At 43.2% G+C, this 18,070-nt stretch overlaps 1 protein-coding gene across 18 annotated transcripts in view; it reads left to right on the top strand.

Annotated features, from left to right (window-relative positions):
- GPM6A (glycoprotein M6A) overlaps window positions 1-18,070 on the top strand; it is a 335,818-nt gene that overhangs the window by 70,978 nt on the left and 246,770 nt on the right. For 15 of the 18 annotated variants that reach the window (XM_065596661.1, XM_065596665.1, XM_065596662.1 and 12 more), the window contains one exon: window positions 10,755-10,830. The exons of the other annotated variants lie outside the window; for them this stretch is intronic. The gene's annotated coding sequence lies outside the window, so the exon portion shown is untranslated. The remainder of the gene's footprint in view (window positions 1-10,754; window positions 10,831-18,070) is intronic. 18 annotated transcript variants of the gene reach the window in all.

Genomic DNA, 18,070 nt, shown 5'->3' with positions numbered 1-18,070 from the left:
ACTGTGCAGTTTCTGCGCATTAAGTGGCTTGGCAGTGTGTACACTTCGGGAGTTACGGCGCAGAAAGCTGCTTTACTGCGCAGAAACTTGCCACTGTAGACAGGGCCTTAGTCAGGGGTGTAAAAAACCACGCCCCTGACCAATTTTATAGCTATGCCAACATAGCTGCATCTACAGTGGGTGTTATGTTAATGAAATAGTGCTTCTGTTGAGGTAGCTACTATCCTTTTGAAGGGGTGTGTGTTCCTAAACTGTCAGAAAAACCCCTTTACGTTGGTGTAGGCTTCTAACTCTACAGGGCTATGTTGTCATAGCTGTTCTGATATAGTCTCCTAAGTGTAGCCATCCCCTAGCTGTAGAAGATTGGGCATAGTACTTAAACTGTAAATTCTTTGACTGGGACCATCTTTCTGTCCTGTAGTTTGTACACTGTTTGATAGCACCAGGGGGCTCTTGTCCCTGACAAGGGCTCTTAGGTGTTACCTCAATGCAAATAATAAATAATAGTACTTAACTTCAGTCCCATTTATGTGTAGCTGCCACACATGCTTGAATTAGAGTTTAACAACCTTGTGCATCTTCCTACACACTGTGTAAGGACTTGGAGGATCGTAATATATATTTTAATATTTTGGTCTTCATCAGTATTGAGTATAGAAAGTTGCAAATATTATGTATACTGAAAGTAGAATTAATGAATAATACTAGTTTGTGGGCAGGTTGCTGCTCACATTATAGTTTCACAAGAGTGTAAATTTTGGAGCCTTCATTTTCACAGGAAGGTTACACCATCTGTCTGCACTTTCGTTTACTGCAGCATTTGCATTAACCTGCTTGGCACCTTTTATTTTTTGCATAAATGAATAGAAGTGTGTCCAAATTAACTCCTTTGTTCCTGAAATAGTGTTCTTGAATTATTAGCCTAATTAAGGCTTCAGTTCAGCAAAGCATTGCACAACTAAGGCATGGGTTCCTCTTAAAAAAACAAATGTACAGCTGCACCTCTTAAAAAAACAGAACTTCCACAGTATTTGTATTCACAAAGAACTCAATCTTTAGAGTTAACAAACACCCAACAAATTTCAAACCACCTGCATTCCACTGAATTACTCCCAGAGTTTCTGGTGGTTTAAGAATATACCTAAGTCTTATATAGCACTTTTCATCAGTAGATTTCAAAGCACTGTACAAAGGAGGCAAGCATAATTGTCTCCATTTTGCAGATGGGGAAACTTAGGTACAGGGCTGTGAAATAATTTGCGCAAGGTCACCCATCAGGCCAGTGGCTGAGCCTGGAAATAGAATCTAGGATTCCTGAATCACAGTCAAGTGCTCTGGCCACTAGGCAATATTGCCTGTCAATAGTAGAAAGCGTGAACGCTGACCAGTTCTGAAAATCAAGCTCAATGTCCTTTTCTCCATGAAAATATTACTTACACAATGCTGTTGTTTGGAGGGGTGTGTCAGCTACATTATTTGTTCATATAGTAAGCCCTTAGATAGGGAAGAGCTTTTTAAAATCTGCAGTACAGTATGTCTGCTTACTTGTGCAAATATGAAATAGTGTATATATCTTTCTAGATTTTGACTGCAAGCATCAACAGCTTTTGTCTCTGGTATTGACAAAAATCATCATCAGCTAGAAAATGAATGAATTCCTGCATGAGTAATAGTTTAGTTAAGGTTTATTGTTTGGAATAGTTTGATATGAGAAAATGCTGGCATTTGTAAAAATTATTAGGAAAGGGCTATGCTTCATTATCAGTCTAATAGAACAGTGGTTCGCAAACTTGGGCTGCCGCTTGTTCAGGGAAAGCCCCTGGCGGGCCGGGCCGGTTTGGTTACCTGCCGTGTCCACAGGTTCGGCCGATCGCGGCTCCCACTGGCCGTGGTTTGCTGCTCCAGGCCAATGGGGGCTGCAGAAAGGGCGGCCAGCATGTCCCTTGGCCCGCGCCACTTCCTCCAGCCCCCATTGGCCTGGAGCGGCGAACCGCAACCAGTGGGAGCCACGATCAACCGAACCTGTGGACGCGGCAGGTAACCAAACCAGCCCGGCCCGCCAGGGGCTTTCCCTGAACAAGTGGCGGCCCAAGTTTGAGAACCACTGTAATAGAATATCCAGAAAAAGACCGGCTTTTCTCTTTACTGTGGCTCAAATTAATCAAGGTACTTAAATATGTGCATAATTTTAGGCACTTGAGTACACTGTTTCCATGAAAGTCAGTGGGACTGTTCATATGTTTAAAGATACATATGTGCTTAAGTACCTTGATGAAATGCATTTGGATCAGGTGTAGGGTATTGGTTTTGTGTGATACTGCAGCAGTAGAATTACCATGGTTGTATTTTTGTAAAACACAATCTGCACAAATGGAAGCACGCGATAGTAAGAGTCAATGCTCATCACCTTTTATTTATTTTTATTTTTTTAACATTTTGGTGACACACCTGTCACTGAATACATGCTTGAATATTGAAAATGTAGTAGTATTTCTCTAGTAACCATGGTGATATAAATACTGTGTCAGAACTCTGACCTTTATAGGGAATATTTTAAGGGCCTTGTGTTTCCCTCTTTGTTACCATGTCTTCTCTTGCTTGAAGCTTTCAGATGCTCGCTCCCCTTTCAAAGCCTCCCCTCTCTCCTACATATCAACATTCTCCCTTTCGTATACCTCTTCTCTGTTATCTGAGGCTTCAGAAAGGGGAGAGGAGAGTCCTAGACATCTCTGTTGGGATGTGGTGGATGTGACACTTCATCCCATATTCTTCATAGCAATATTATTATGATATGATTATGGCATAATTATAACATATAACGTATTAAGTCATGTGAGATGTCATTTAAAAGGTTATGATTAGCTGAATATGATTTCCTATTTGTATGCTGGTATCATTTTTGTATCTGAAGTTATGAATATTGGCTATGTATCTGTATTTCAAATCTTGTTACACCTGGGTAACCTTCACTAGACCAGGTGCTTTCAGGCTAGATAGCTAGGTGGGGAAGGGCCTATTCAGGACAATGAGCCATTAGGAAAAAACAATAGGTCTTAGGAAAAGCTTATCTCCCACCCGGGGAGCCTTCCTGAGAACACTACAGACAGCCTGGAGTAGTGGCTGCTATGACAACAAAGACAATGATGTGACCACATGTCTCTAGACTCCATTGGGATGTCAGTGTTTTCCACAAACCAGTCTGGGAATCAAGTTTTGAAACAAAGGGTTCCCACCATATGGAAAAGCTATATAAGGCAGGGAGTGACATCATCTGGGGTTCTTCACTCCCCACCCAGGAAGACTTTAGGAAAAACCTGAGGAACAAAGGCTGAACTGGGGGAAGTGCTGGACCCAGGCTAAAGGGATTTCTAGCCTGTGTATGAAACACCTGGGGATTTCAAGCAGTAAAACAAAAATTCCTGTTTTACATGTTCTCTTAAGGGCCAATTCTTCCTGCTTGTGGGGAAGAGGAGAGAGATGGGAAATACAATGCTGTGCTATAATTGCACAGGCTTTGGTTTTGTGACTTCAGTTACCCAAGACAAGTGATTTAAGCACCTCCTTGCATAGCCGTTAGGGCCCTTGGCAATTATAAAAATGGATGTGTGTTTGACAAAAGCATTTTTAAACTGATTTTAAAGTCGGTGTGGCTGATTCTGATCAGTTTTACTGCAGGATGACTCTATTGTCTTCAGTACAATTCCTGCTGATTTACATCAGCATATTTGAGGTTGAAATTGGACCCTGTGGCCCTTGCTCTCCTGTCACACCATTTAACTTCATGGCATTAAATTGAGTTACTTCCAATTTATGATACAAGGTAAGTGAGAAGAAGATAAGGCCCATTTACATACATCCATGCTTACAGAAGTCATGATGGTAACACTTTTTTGCATAGCATGCTGTGTTTTAAAGCACCACACAAACATTAATGAAGAAACAATGTTCTCTGCATATAAAATGCTGTCACATAAATACATAGCTTCCACATATTAGAAGCCAGTCAGGTTGTCTGTACTTAATGGTATTCATTGTCAAGAAAATCTGACTGCCATTGGCAATGGGTGAATTCAGCAACATTATTTCCAAGGAATTGTGGTGTAGCAGCCAGCAGCATTTAGTTGATTGTGGCAATATTAAAGGACAGTAGCTATACTGTTGTTACCCGTAAGTGCTTCTTATTCTTCTGAGTCCTCTGACAGAAACCAGTTATTTCTTTAGACTTGCATTAAAATCAGGTTAGCTGTATCCTCCAGTGGATTCAATCACAGAAAAACAAATTTATGGGAGATCTGTATCCCAGATAAATGTGTAACTGAGGCTAGCGCAAAGCAAACTACAGAAAACAAGTGGGGATATAGTTTTTTTTCCCCCAACTATTGCATTCCCCCCCCGCCCATCTCACGTTTTTGTGGAAAACACACTTGGCAAGATATGATCAACGCACAAGTATTACACCACAGATCAAGCTTCTAATAGTGAAGAAATTCTGAGTCCCTATATGGGAACTATAGACAAGTATAGGGATCTTGCAATGGGTATAAGATATGCATGCTAAGAGCACAAGCTGTGAGTTTGTAGATTCTTTAGGTGGATCATATAGAAAATAAAGGAAAGTGTAGCTCAAGACCCTGGGCCAGATGATCCCCTTCTGTGTGGAAAGAGTCAAAGGGGACTGATGACTCAATGAGGTGAAGCTTGTGGAGTTTTCAGGACATCACATTTCTAATGGGAGACACCAAAGGACACCTCCAGGTAAAATAAGCTATCCTGCCTTCCTGTGTATGTGTGTGGCCCTTTTCTTCAGTGGCTCCTCAGTGCCAGCAGGAACCATGCTACCTTTGGGTGTGTTCCTCTGCAGATGCTCAGTAAAAACTGAGGAAGGGACTCACAGGAATTAATGGTGCTTCCAGCAAGGGACAATGCCTCAGAATATGGATGGTCTCTGTCTTCTCTTTCTCCTGTTCAGCTGCCCTTTTCTCCCCCATCCAGTGACATCAATTATTTGACAGACCCCACCCCCCCCAATGGAGGCATTTCAGTAGGTCCTTAGGAAAGGTGTAAGGAATGATGGCATTCAAGGGAGAACTTTCTTGATCACACTTTCCTTCAGTCATAGAAGAGAAGGATTTGAGCCACTTTGGGTTTGCTTTTGTTTAACCTAAGGGGATAAAGCTTTCCTGTCTGCTTTAGGAAGCTTCTGCAGCACAAAGTGAGAGTTACCTAGATCAGTGGTTCTCAACCAGGGGCCCGGGGCCGAGCAGGTTTTTTTTGGGGGGGGCTCCAAGCAGGGCCAGCATTAGACTCTCTGGGGCCCAGGGCAGAAAGCCAAAGCCCCACCACATAGGTCTGAAGCCCCACCACATAGGTCTGAAGCCCAGGTCCCTGAGCCCCGCCAACTGGGGCTGAAGCTGAAGCCCGGGCAATGTAGCTTTGTGGGAGGCTCTGTGGCATGGAGCCCCAGGCAATTGCCCTGCTTGCTACCCCCCAATGCCAGCCCTGGCTTTTATATGCAGAAAAGCTGTTATTGCAGTACAGGTGGACTGTGGAGTTTTTATAGCATATTGGGGCAGGGGCTCAAAAAGGAAAAGGTTGAGAACCTCTGAACTAGATGGCATGTTGAAAGTTCAACTCTCATTTATCCAGAGTGTATCTGTGGCAATGCAGTTCTTCACAGGAAGGAACAATAGAGTCTGTTTTTGGGAGCGACTCCCATAATTTCACTTCTATATTCTGAAGGTGATAAGTTTTTTATATATATATAATGAGCCACATTCAAATGCTTCACTTTGCAGCCTAAATAACTTTTTGGTTTAATGTAGATTTTTGGTATGTAATCAAAACTTTGGGCTTCCAATAAGCAGATAAACAAATTTAACTTGAAGGTTAACATAACATGCTAGCACCGTTTATTTAATAATTAAAATGTCATTAAAATGAGAACACATAACCATAAAGCCCCACTTAACCAATATAAGTAAGTAGTACATTTTATCATTGAACAAAAAAAGGAGGACATCAACAGAGTCCCAGAACTTATTTTTATTTGAGACTTCATTAGCAACCCAAAACAGTTAAAAAGGCCTCATATCACGAATATGTAAATGTCCAATTAATGGAAGAATTACAGCTGAGATTCCAAAATACATGTTAGTGTGAGAGGAGGAATGAGAAAAGCAATTAACACCTGGGTAATGACAATTAGTATGGTGAAGAGTTTGGATAGCTGTCACTCTACAAGAATCAAGGGACATCAATCACTATAAAAAGAACAGAAGTACTTGTGGCACCTTAGAGACTAACAAATTTATTAGAGCATAAGCTTTCATGGGCTATGCATCCGAAGAAGTGGGCGGTAGCCCACAAAAGCTTATGCTCTAATAAATTTGTTAGTCTCTAAGGTTCCACAAGTGCTCCTGTTCTTTTTGCGGATACAGACTAACACGGCTGCTACTCTGACACCTATCAATCACTATGTAATTCTTTACCAAATGGTGTCTGAGCTCTGTCAAAGTCTAGTTGTGGTTACTGATGGGTGTTGGTGGAATAGACCAGGAGTTCTCAAACTTCATTGCACCGCGATCCCCTTTTGACAACAAAAATTACTACATGACCTGGGGGTGGTGGGAAGCAGCAAAGCCTGAGCCCGCCCAAGCCCCTGCTGCCCTGGGTGTGTGTATGGGGGGGAAGCCAAACTGGGGGAGGAGGGGCAAAGCCTGGGGCTTCAGCCCCAGGCTGGGAGCCTGTATCATGAGCCCTGCCACCCAGGGCTCAAGCCCTGGGGCTTCAGCTTTGAACCCAGGCGGTGGGGCTAGGGTTTTGGCCCCAGGCCTCAGCAAGTCTACCACCAGCCCTTGCAACCTACTTTGGGATCCCGATCCACAGTTTGAGAACTGCTGGAATAGAGGCAAAGCAGGTCCATTTTTGTCCATTTATGGCAGTGATGCTCCCAAACTCAGTTCTTTAGGATCCATGTTTTTTATTAAATGTTGATAACTTCAGTAGGCTTCCTTTGGAAGCCCTCTGCCTTTATTCTCAGGCTGACATTCAAACAGATATATAGCATTAAAGGGGAAATTGAGTTCCCATGTCCTGGTGGCAGTCCACTGGAAAATAAGCCCTGTTACCTTGACCTGGGTGATAATGATTAGGAACATACTAGTAATGGGAAAATTGCTATCCATTTTTGTGAAAATATTTTTAATGAAAATTTTAGTTTTGAAAATGTTTGGCTTTGGGTGTGTGTGTGTTTTTTTTTAATCCCTTTTTTAATCCTATTCTTGACCCTCTCCCTTTTTTCTATTTCGATCCTTAAAAGGGGTGGTGGCAGGAGGAAAGGAGTGTCGGGGCCAGAAGTGTTATATATTGATGAAGTACAGTAACTCCGTACTTAAAGTCGTTCCAGTTAATGTTGTTTCGTTGTTACGTTGCTGATCAATTAGGGAGCATGCTCATGTAAAGTTGTGCAATGCTCCCTTGGAACTAGGGTGCACCAGCAGCCCCCCTATCAGCTCCCCGCTCCCCTAAGTTCCCTGTGTGGCAGCCGCCCAGCAGGCTATCAATTGCCATCAGTTGAGCTGTCCCTCCCCCCACTGCCATGTACTGCTCTTGCCTGCTGCCTTGGAGCTGCTTCCAGGAGCCTCCTGCTTGCTGTGCAGGGGTGGGGAAGAGGGGGGCTAATGTCAGGGTGTCCCCCTCCCCCTGCTCCTGCCCCCCGCTTACCCCATCTCCATAGAGCCGGGGGAGGGGGACGACGACATGACAGGGCTCAGGACAGAGGGAGCTTGCTCGCAGCAGCTGCTGTCTCAACTTGCTGATCTACTTAAAAAGGCCAGGTACTTAAAGTGCAGTCAGCATACTTAAAGGGGCAATGCGCATCTCTCTCTCTCTCTCTCTCTCTCTCTCTGTCTCAGACAGGGCGTGTGTTGTTTCTGTCTGCCATGCTGTCTCCCCTCCCTCCATTTGTGCTGCCTTCTAGAGTCTGAGGCTACATTAACAACAATGTGTTAACCCTTGAGGGCTCAGCCGAGGGCTAGTTCATCATTTAGCAGTGTTCCCTGGGTATTCCCTGGGAACAGGGCCGGCTCTAGGTTTTTTGCCACCCCAAGCAAAAAAATTTTGGCCACCCCCTCCACCCCACCCCTGGGCTCTCACCCCACCTGCACCACCTGCCACCCCAGCCCTGGGCTCTCCCCCTCGCCCCCTGCTGCCCCAGCGCTGGGCTCATCCCACCAGTGCTGACTCCGCCCGCTCCCCCCTTGCCTCCAGACGGTCTGACATTGGCAGGGTTGGGGTAAGCAGCTGGGCTCCCGGGCCATACTTTATCCCAGGGTCCCGCCAGCCAGGTCTCCCGCCTCCAGGACCGTCCGGGACCTGGGAGGGCAGAGCCGGGGGACTGCGCCGGCAGGGGGCTCAGGAGCCAGGGCAGGGTAGCCCCAGAGGGAGCGTAGCCCCGGAGAGCGGGATGCGGGCCCCACACGGCAGCGCCCTGCTTTCTATGGCCCCGCTGCTGCTTCTGGCCACCCTGCCACAGTCCCCTGCGGTGCTGGGGGGGCAGCTGCCCTGCGGCATCTGCAGGCGACTCCGTGTGCCCCGAGGGGCGGCCCCCAGCCCACGTGTCCCCCGCTAGGAGCCTGCCCGGCCCAGCCACAAGGTGTGAGCGCTGCTCCCCGACGCAAACTGCCAGCGGCCCCAGGGCGACGCGCTGCTGCTGCCAGGGCCGGCTCTAGGCTTTTGCCACCTGAAGCAAAAAAAAAAAAAGACGGCCAGAATGCTGCCCTTGAAAATGTGCTGCCCCAAGCACGTGCTTGGTTTGCTAGTGCCTAGAGCTGGCCCTGCCTGGGAAATATCCCACCCTCTGACTTCACCACCTCAACCTAGCTTCACAATCATCATTGCTGTGTACAGTATTAAATTTTGTTTAAAACTTATACTGTGTGTGTGTGTGTGTGTGTGTGTGTGTGGTCTTTTGTCTGGTGAAAAAAATGTCCCTGGAACCTAACCCCGCTATTTACATTAATTCTTATGGGGAAATTGGATTCACTTAACATCGTTTCGCTTAAAGTTGCATTTTTCAGGAACATAACTACAACATTAAGTGAGGAATTACTGTATTCAGTGAAGGCAGTGCAGAGTTGTAGAGCTCTCAAGAGTGCAAAAACCCAACCAGTCACTTAAAATTGGTGATTCTAGAGCTGTCTTAAAACAGGACCAAAAAGTATTGGAAATAATCTCTGACACTTGATGCTAGGTCATTAAGTGCTTTAGGAGGGAACTGGTCACAACAGGAATCATGGCTATTTAATTCATGGGAAAAGGGCCACTTCATTGAGCAGTGATATTCAAAAGGCAAGGCAGGCCAGCAAAGTGGTGTGGCATTAAAACAAATTATATTTATGCAAATATTGCACAAAACACTATTTTTGAAATAGGCTTTCAGAGTCACTAGATCCTGTTTTGACAGTTGTTTAGGAAAGATAGCTGTAGGCATTGTGCCAGCTAGTCCGGGAAATAAAGAGGGTGGTAAAGGGAGAAGGAGACAAATACAGATCTTGAACTGTCCTCATACAGGTGAAACAAAAAATGCCCTGATGACATTTAAACGTGCATTAGAATAAACACCTTGATCACATTAAATAAACAAGGTGAGAGAGGACTCTATTGTTAATCTAGACTAAAACTTTGTGGCTCCAAGTAAAAGCAAACCTTTATGAAGGGGATGTCTCTCTTGAGTTAACTGACAAAAACTTGCTGGCCCCAGAAATGGGAATAATTTGGCAAGGATGGAAGTCTCCTTAGTGATATACCTGACACAGAAATGTACAGTAAACATGACTGAATACATTTGATCTCCTATCATCGATGCAATACATGCTGTTTCTTTGTTACAAATTTAGCTATTTCAACAATTTTCACCATTTTCAAGCTTTTCGTCAAATCATTCAGAGCCCATTGATTAAAAAAAAAATCACCAATTAAAAGCAGCTCGCTGTACAATATACTGGTGTCTCCTTGACTTAAGTTTAACACGGACTTTGCAATATATCTGTACTTGTGAGTGTACACAATCATGTAATAAAAATAATTCCCATCCTGCTGTAGAATCTATTTGACCAAATTATTTTCAACAAAAAATGCCTTTTAATTGAAACTGAATTTTTTTGTGGGAAAAGGTCTGTTTCAGCAAATTTCTTGACTCAAAAAAATATTGAAAAAAAGTTTCAAAATGGGAAGTTTCAACCATTTTGAAAATTATTTACTGAAAAATTCTGGTTTTATAGTTCCAAATGTCATGTCTTTTTTAGAAATGAAAACTTATTAGGATAAAAATGATTTAAATAAAAATGAAATGTTTCAATTGACCCAACAAGCCTTGCTTCAAAGGTTTGAGAAGAACTGCACAATAGCTGTTACAGTCACTCAAATATTCCATACTATAGATCGTTTCAAATAAGTGACTATGAAACCTTTACACTGCCCCTTGCTAGAATGCATTTTCTTTTTTCTTGGTATTTTTTAATTTCGCAAGGTTGCTTTAGGTACCAGGCACAGGCCTCAGAATGGAAGAAAAATTAAAAATACTGGACTTTTGCTCCTTTTATTATTTAAAGAGGAACTGAAAGGTGTCTGTTTTAGTTGAATATATATTTATAATTATATAATATATAATATAATTTAATTTAGAGGAAACAATGTTACGGTTAATGGTAATGATTTTATAAAATTCTGTTTGTATTACTTCATATCTCTTTTAGTAGCTAACCGTGAGAAAAGGAAGATCTTGTGGTTAAGGCACTGGACTGAGGCTCAGAGGGTTCAATTAATTAAAAAGTAAGTGGCTGCTGATTTTTGAGTGACTTTATTTATTTATTTTTTTGGTGCCCAGTTTAAGACCTACTGAAAGGGCTTGATTGTCAGAAAGTTGTGAGCACATCCACCCTCTGAAAAGGTGTCTCAAATTGAACACCCTAAATCTGAGGTACCCAAAATAACTTTTGATAATCTTTGCCATAATCTCTCTCTGCCTTAGTTTCTTTTCTGTAAAATTAAGCTAATGATATTTCTGTACCTCACAGGCGTTTGAGGATAATATTCATTAGTGCTTGGTAGATAGCTAGCATCCTAATTGTGTTGGTGGGCTGCTACTAGAACCCTCCATGCAAAGAGGTTTCCTAATTTTACGAATTGCGGGCATAAGTGAATGTGCAGATCTTCTCAGCCCTTTCAAGCAAGAGGGCTGTCTTATGCCTTTGAGCTCTAAGATCACTTCACACATTCCTTCAGGGTAGAATTTAACTTTCTTAAGCTTTCAAAAAGAAACACATTCTAAGGTCACACACTAGTGGCTAGAATTTTACAGGTCAGTCAAGATGTATTCTAGAATTTAATCTCTTCTGGGATTTTTTTTTAAATTGAATTGGGGTTTTAGTAGTCCTTTGTATGTTCTCCTCACCCTTTTAGAGCTGGGGAGGGAGCAAATAAAATAGTCCAGTTTATTTTTTACTGTTTTGTGTATAGTACAATCTTTATATCAAATATTTTAAATGTATAACAAAATTCAGATCATGCCTACAACATTTTCCTGAAAAAGTTAGAATATGCAAGGATTCTTTCACTATTGATATGATCATATTAGAAGGAAGCTGTGATTTATTGTCAAAGTGCCTACCTTTTCATAATAAGTTTATCTAAAATATTCTTATTAGTCATTTCTTGTATACATGTCAAATACTGTAATGCACTGGAGTTTGAAGTGAAAGAAGAGGATTAAGAAGTAAAGCACTGTGCCATTCTGCTTTTTCAGGCTAATTAATGTAGTGAGATAGACTCCTTTTCCCTTACCCTATTTGATAAGCAGAGTCAGATGCCTATTTTATTTCATGATAGGGGGAATGGGAAACAGGCTTCAAACCAAGGCTTTGAAATTTCTTGCTGCTGCTCCTATTTGTTGATTGATGCCTTTTTCCATTGTGGGTAAAAACTCAGTTCTCTGTGATTTGTGTTTTTGTACTACCCATATATGTGATGTATTGCTGAGCAACAATTAGCCGGGGGGGGGGGGGACTTATGCTTCTGCTACTTTTGCAAAGTGCTTCACGCACATTTTCACTGTCATGGAGAGACCATTATTCTGTATCTTACAGGACCAAAATGAATGGAAATCCTACAAAGCAAGATTACTTGAAATTCAAGTCCAGCTTTAGCATTTAAACTAGCAGGGTAGTGGGCATAATTACCTGCATACTAAATGCCAGATTTCATGATATCATTATTTTTGCTAACTTATTTAACCACAAAATATTCATATCCTCCATATGTTCATCAAAAGACATCAAAGTTCCTTTGCAAAATGCTACTTAATACCACATACTGGTGGTTCTTCAGATTCTAATTAAGGTTCTGACTGTTCAAGAAGTTGTGCACATAGAGTTCTGAGTGAAGTCAATCAGGGTCTTGTAGGATCCAGTCTAATTTGGTATTGATTAATTTGCTATACAGAACTTGCATCCCTTAATACATTCAAGAACAGCTGTGCATTTATGGTTTTCAGGGATGAGTATCTTCTTGCCTAGATAGTGTCCAAAGGCACTGAATCTATGCACATGTAAGCAGGTGAAATTCCCATCTTGCTCTGAATAGAAAACAAATTGCATATACCTGTAGTCAAACCTAGCCTCTTCTTGTGGCTTTGCTTTAGGACAGTGGTCTCCAATCTTTTTACACACAAGATCACTTTTTGAATTTAAGATCAACCCAGGATCTACCCCGCCCCTTCCCTGAGGCCTCACCATGCTCACTCCATTTCTGCCTCCTTCAGTCGCTCACTCTCCCCTACCCTCACTCACTTTCACCAATCTGGGGCAGTGGGTTGGGTTGCGGGAGGGGGTGCAGGCTCTGGGCTGGGGCCGAGTGGTTCAGAGTGTGGGAGGGGGCTCCAGGCTGAGCCTGGGGCAGGGGGTTGGGGTGCAGGAGTGAGGGGCAAGCTCTGGGAGGAGTGCAGGGGTCATATGGTCAAACTGCCTAATCTCATAGACTCCACTGGACATTTCATGAATTTTACTTTTTGTTAGTGTCATTTGTGGTTTATAGATCCAAAATCCTTCATGATTTGTCACAAGTCAGTGTAACATTCTCAACTTTGGGGTGTGCATTCGCTGAGCCTGGGACAGTTGGGGTGCAGGAATGAGGGGTACAAGTTCTGGGAGGGAGTTTGGGTACAGGAGGGAGCTCCAGGCTGGGGCAGAGTGTTGGGGTGTAAGAGAGGGTGTTGGCTCTGGGAGGGAGTTTGGTGCAGGAGGGGGCTTTGGGCTGGGGCGGAGGGTTGGGGTGTAGGAGAGCGTGAGGGGTGCGGGCTCTGGGGGGGAATTTGGGTGCAGGAGGGGGGCTCTGGGCTGGGGCAGAGTGTTGAGGTGCAGGAGAGGATGAGGGGTGTGAGCGACCCGGAGATCGTGATTGACTGGCAGAGGCTCCAGGATCAACTAGTCGATTGCGCTTGATGGGTTGGTGACCACTGCTTTCCGAGAAACTTGAAAAACAATAGCAAAACAATGTTCAATTTTAGCTGAGTATAGCTGAGCCTCAGTTTCCCTCTTCTGTCCTTGACCTAGATCCACAAAGAAACGTAGGTGTTGCCATGTTCAGGACTATGCATTGCAACGCCTAACTTCTAGGTGCCTAGAAAATCACAGGAATGACAACCATAGGCGCTGACTTCCCCTCTTTCCCCTGGGTGCTTGACTCCCCCCTTCTTTCCCCTGGGTGCTTGACCCCACTCCACCCCTTCCATGAGGCCCCACCCCCATTCCAACCCCTTCCCTAAAGTCTCTGCCCCCTCCCTGCCCCTATTCCAACTTCTTCCCCAAATCCCCGCCCCCTTCCTGCTTCTTCCCCACCTCCTCTCCTGAGCATACCATGTTCCCATTCCTCCCCCTCTTCCAGAGTGTGCTAATGCTGCCAAACAGAATTTTGCAGCGGCCGGGTGGGAAGCACTGGGAGGCAGGCAGAGGAGCGGGGATGCAGCACAGTTTGGGGGGGGGGAGGAGGTGGGGAGCTTGGCTGCCAGTGGGTGCAGAGCACCCACTAATTTTTCCCTGTGGGTGCTCCAGCCCCAGAGCACCCATGGAGTCGGCGCCTATGATGACAACAGGATCCACAAAACCTGACAGATGCATAGGGTCCCTGTATACATGGGGAGAAAGAGGTGCCTAAGATGGGATCCACAAAAGCTAGCATGCTAGGCAGGGAGCTGCCTAAGCTAGCCAACGTGAGATGCTGAGGAGAGGATGTGTCCTAAGCCCCTCCCCTGTCACAGAGATAGGCACCTAAGTCTGGGCTGCAGGGAGCCATCTATTTCTGTTAACAATCCCATAGCTCCTGTCCTGGAGACCAGTAGCTTAGGCGCCTAAGTCATTTCTTGTGAGAAGGAGTTCGCACCTTCCTTGCTCTACACAAAATGGCTAGAAGAGGAGAAGGAGGCTTATAAGTTTTAGCCCTGTGGTTAGAGCACACACCTGTGATGTGAGAGACTCAAATTCATTTCCCTCTCTCTGCTGGAGGGGAGAAAGGATTTGAACAGGGGACGCCCACATCTCTGAGATGAGTGCTCTAATCACTGGGCTATGGGTATTCTTAGGTGGGTCTCTCTCAATCTCTCACAGTTCTATGGTGGGTAGATAAAGAGTCATTGGAGCCGGGGGACTGGACCCTGGGTCTTCTACCTTCCATATGGGTGCCCTAAGCACCTGGCTGTAGAGTCACTCTCATTTTCTTTCTCTCCCTCTTTCTGTCCCCCAATGACTCTTTAAGTATTTATCCACAGTGGAGCAGCTTCAGCAGGAGAGATTGAGGGAGCCCCATATCAGAATATCCCATAGTCCATTTATTAGAGCACTCACCTGAGAGGTGTGGGAAGCCCCTATTCAAATCCTTTCTCCCCTCTGGCAGAGAGAGGGAAATGACATTTTGTCTGTACAAATTAGAGGAAGAAACAGTCCCTGCACCACAGAGCTTGCACTGTAAGTAGTGACAAAACAATAGTTGCAGACATTCTCACTCTGATCATCTGGAGCCATCTTAGGGTGCTGCAGGTTTAATTAAAAGAAGTATAGGACATAGAACTTGGGTCCAAAATATTACAAAACTAAGTGCCAAGAATTTCCAAATCCATATGCAAATACCTAAATGTATGATCAGAACCCACACTAACTTTCAATGACTTCGATCACTGCTAGGTGCTCAGCTCTTTTGAAAATGAAGCCTAATTTTAGACACCAATTTTCGAAAATGTTGGCCTGTTTGTTGTAACAATGGCCATATTGAAAGGAGGAATGGATTCTAAGTAGGGTCTTGAAGACAGAAGGAAGGGTGGCCGCCTTGCACAACAGGGGTTACAGGGAGCTCCTGGTATGTTGGTCAACAGGTAAGAAAGCATGAAGATGAGCGACTAAAAAAGATACAAAGGGAGCAGTGAGTTGGGATATTTGAGGTGAGCAAATGCAGTGAGAAGGAGAATAAGAAGAAATGAGATTAGAGATGTAGGCAATGAATAAATTGTGCAGGATCTTGAACGTGATATTGATGGCAAGGGAAAACCAGTGCAAGGATTCAATGGCCCATCCAACCAGCCAGGAAGGTGATTTTTAGCTACTATGTTCTGGATAGAATGGAGAGGAGTGAAGTGGAAATCAGGGAGGCTAGTAGGGAGGAGGATGCCATAGGAAAGCATAGTTGTTTGAAAAAGGCCACTGTCATTCTAAATGAGAGTATCTATATGGGGAGTTATACCGATATAATTATACTAGCATAGTACTGTTAGTAAATTTCCCCATGTAGATAAGCCCTAATATATACATACACTCACTCACTCTCTCTCTCTCTCTCTCTCTCTCTCTCTAGATATATAATGTGTGAGTGCATGTATGTATAGTGTAGTAGAAATAATTGCAGAATATGTACCTTGTAGCAAAACTATGTACCATTTGTTTTTAAAATAAATTGGATAACCATCCATGGAAGGAAGACAAGAGTTTTTTCTGTAGATCTAGAATTTTATAACTCAAGAATTTCGGTGTACTTACTTTTCTCAAAGGATGTAGTAGCCCATAGTTCACAATAGCTGTGTTTCTTCCCCATACATATTGTGTGTTGTGATTTTGTATGCATTATTATCTTCTTACAAAAAGCAAACCATTTGTCTTATTAATTTATATAATTTGAGGGGGAAAAGAGGCTCTATGAAATGAAATTCCTTGTTTATGTGAAAATGTTTGCAATGAGTAGATTTTTGTGTTATGGCAAACAAGCTTTGGAGAAATACAGTGGCTCTCAATGATGTGCTACTGTTGTCATGGAAATGGAGATTTTCAAGTAGGTTTATCTGCTGTGCTTTGCTTTTTATAGGCTTTCTCTCATTGGAAGCTGGTTTTGGACAGGCATCCTTGCACTTCAAGGAGAACAGCAATCCTTCCTTTATCATCCCTTTGTTTCTTTTCTATGCCCATTAGGATTTCATGATGTTAACAGATCTGAAGGTGCCAAGAGTATACTTAAGTCTGATAGCAGTGCTTAGCCTCAGGCTGTAGAAAAAGAGGGCATGGTTTTAAGGAAGAATGAAAAGAAATTGAATTAAAACTTTCCCTGGACAAGTAAAAATGCATACTGCTGGGATTCACATTTTTCATATTGATGTAAACTGCAAAAGGTTAAATTACTGATGGAGGGTAGGAAATCTGTAAATTTTTTTGAATGCTTACTGTAAATTATTCATTAAAGAAAAGAAGTTTATTTCTCTTGAGGAAGGTTTTTATGTTAAAACAAAACCCAATTGTCAAGACATCTTTACTTTAGTAATACGTTACATTAAAATAAATTGCAAGGGTATATGGCTCTGCACAGTGTTATTAAAAGTGAGTCAGTGTCATGTGGACAGCTAATGTATTTCCATTACATTGCACACACTCAGAATTGGAATGAACTTTTGTTATCTGGACACTATTACTTGGGTCTCTGCTCATGTCTACGCTGGCAAACGTACAGTGGCACAGCTGTACCGATGCAGCTGCGCTGCTGTAAGAGCGCTTGTGTAGCCGCTGTATGCGGACGGGAGAGCGCTCGCCTGATGACATCATACAACCACCTAAACGAGTGGCGGTAGCTATGTTGGTGGGAGAAGCTCTCCTGTTAACATATCGCTGGGTATGTGAGCGTGTATGCCAGCAAAACTTGTGTCTCTCAGAGGGGTGTTTTTTCATACTCCTGCGCGACATGGTTTTGCCAGCATAAACGGTAGTGTAGACATGGCCTCTAAGTCCACAGTCATCAGATGCATAGTGGTGTCCTTTGGACTCTCACCTCTGTCAAAGGAAGGAGGGAGATGTCTCAAAAGCAATCAGGTTTCAGAAAAAAACTGGACCAGTGCCTCCAATTTCAAGAATCTCTGTCTTTCCACTGCACCATAGTTATTTTTGCTCTGTTATGCTCTTTTTGACTCTATTGCCCCAATTCTGTATTGCAATAGTACTACAGAAATGTAGTTGCAACAGAATTCATAACACCTAGTAGCTGCAGAGAAATAATAAGCAAAGGGGATCAAATCCTTTCCTGTTTCCATAGGTGCACAAGTCCTGATATAAAGAAAAATCACTGTAGGGAGGCAGGGGAGAGAATCACAAGGGAGTTTTCTATACTACACCTCATACTGCAGTGTGCTGCATGTGAGTTACAACACAAATCATTAGATAAAAATGTAAATAATCTCTATCTGAAACAAATTCATATGTTTGAGGTTCATTTTAATGCTGGCTGAAACCTTCTCCAATCATACAAATCTTAATTAGAAAAGAAACAGCACTTTTTGAATGTATAAATTTGTACTGCAGAGAATCCAAGCTGCCAAAGCAGTGGGACTGTGGTGAGTTATAATGAAGATTATACTGGGTGAATCATCCTTTTTAAAAATTCTCCTTTATGAAATAGCTGAAGTATTAGATAGTTGATGCTTCTTCAGTCAGATTGTGAACATGTGAGCTTATTTGTATAAATTAATATGGGCATTGGACAGCCTCTCATTTTC

The sequence above is a fragment of the Chrysemys picta genome, chromosome 5, assembly GCF_011386835.1.
Source record: "Chrysemys picta bellii isolate R12L10 chromosome 5, ASM1138683v2, whole genome shotgun sequence".
NCBI classification, from domain to species: domain Eukaryota; kingdom Metazoa; phylum Chordata; order Testudines; family Emydidae; genus Chrysemys; species Chrysemys picta.
The sequence above is the reverse complement of the archived record's forward strand: the minus strand, read 5'-3'. Positions and strand labels throughout refer to the sequence as shown.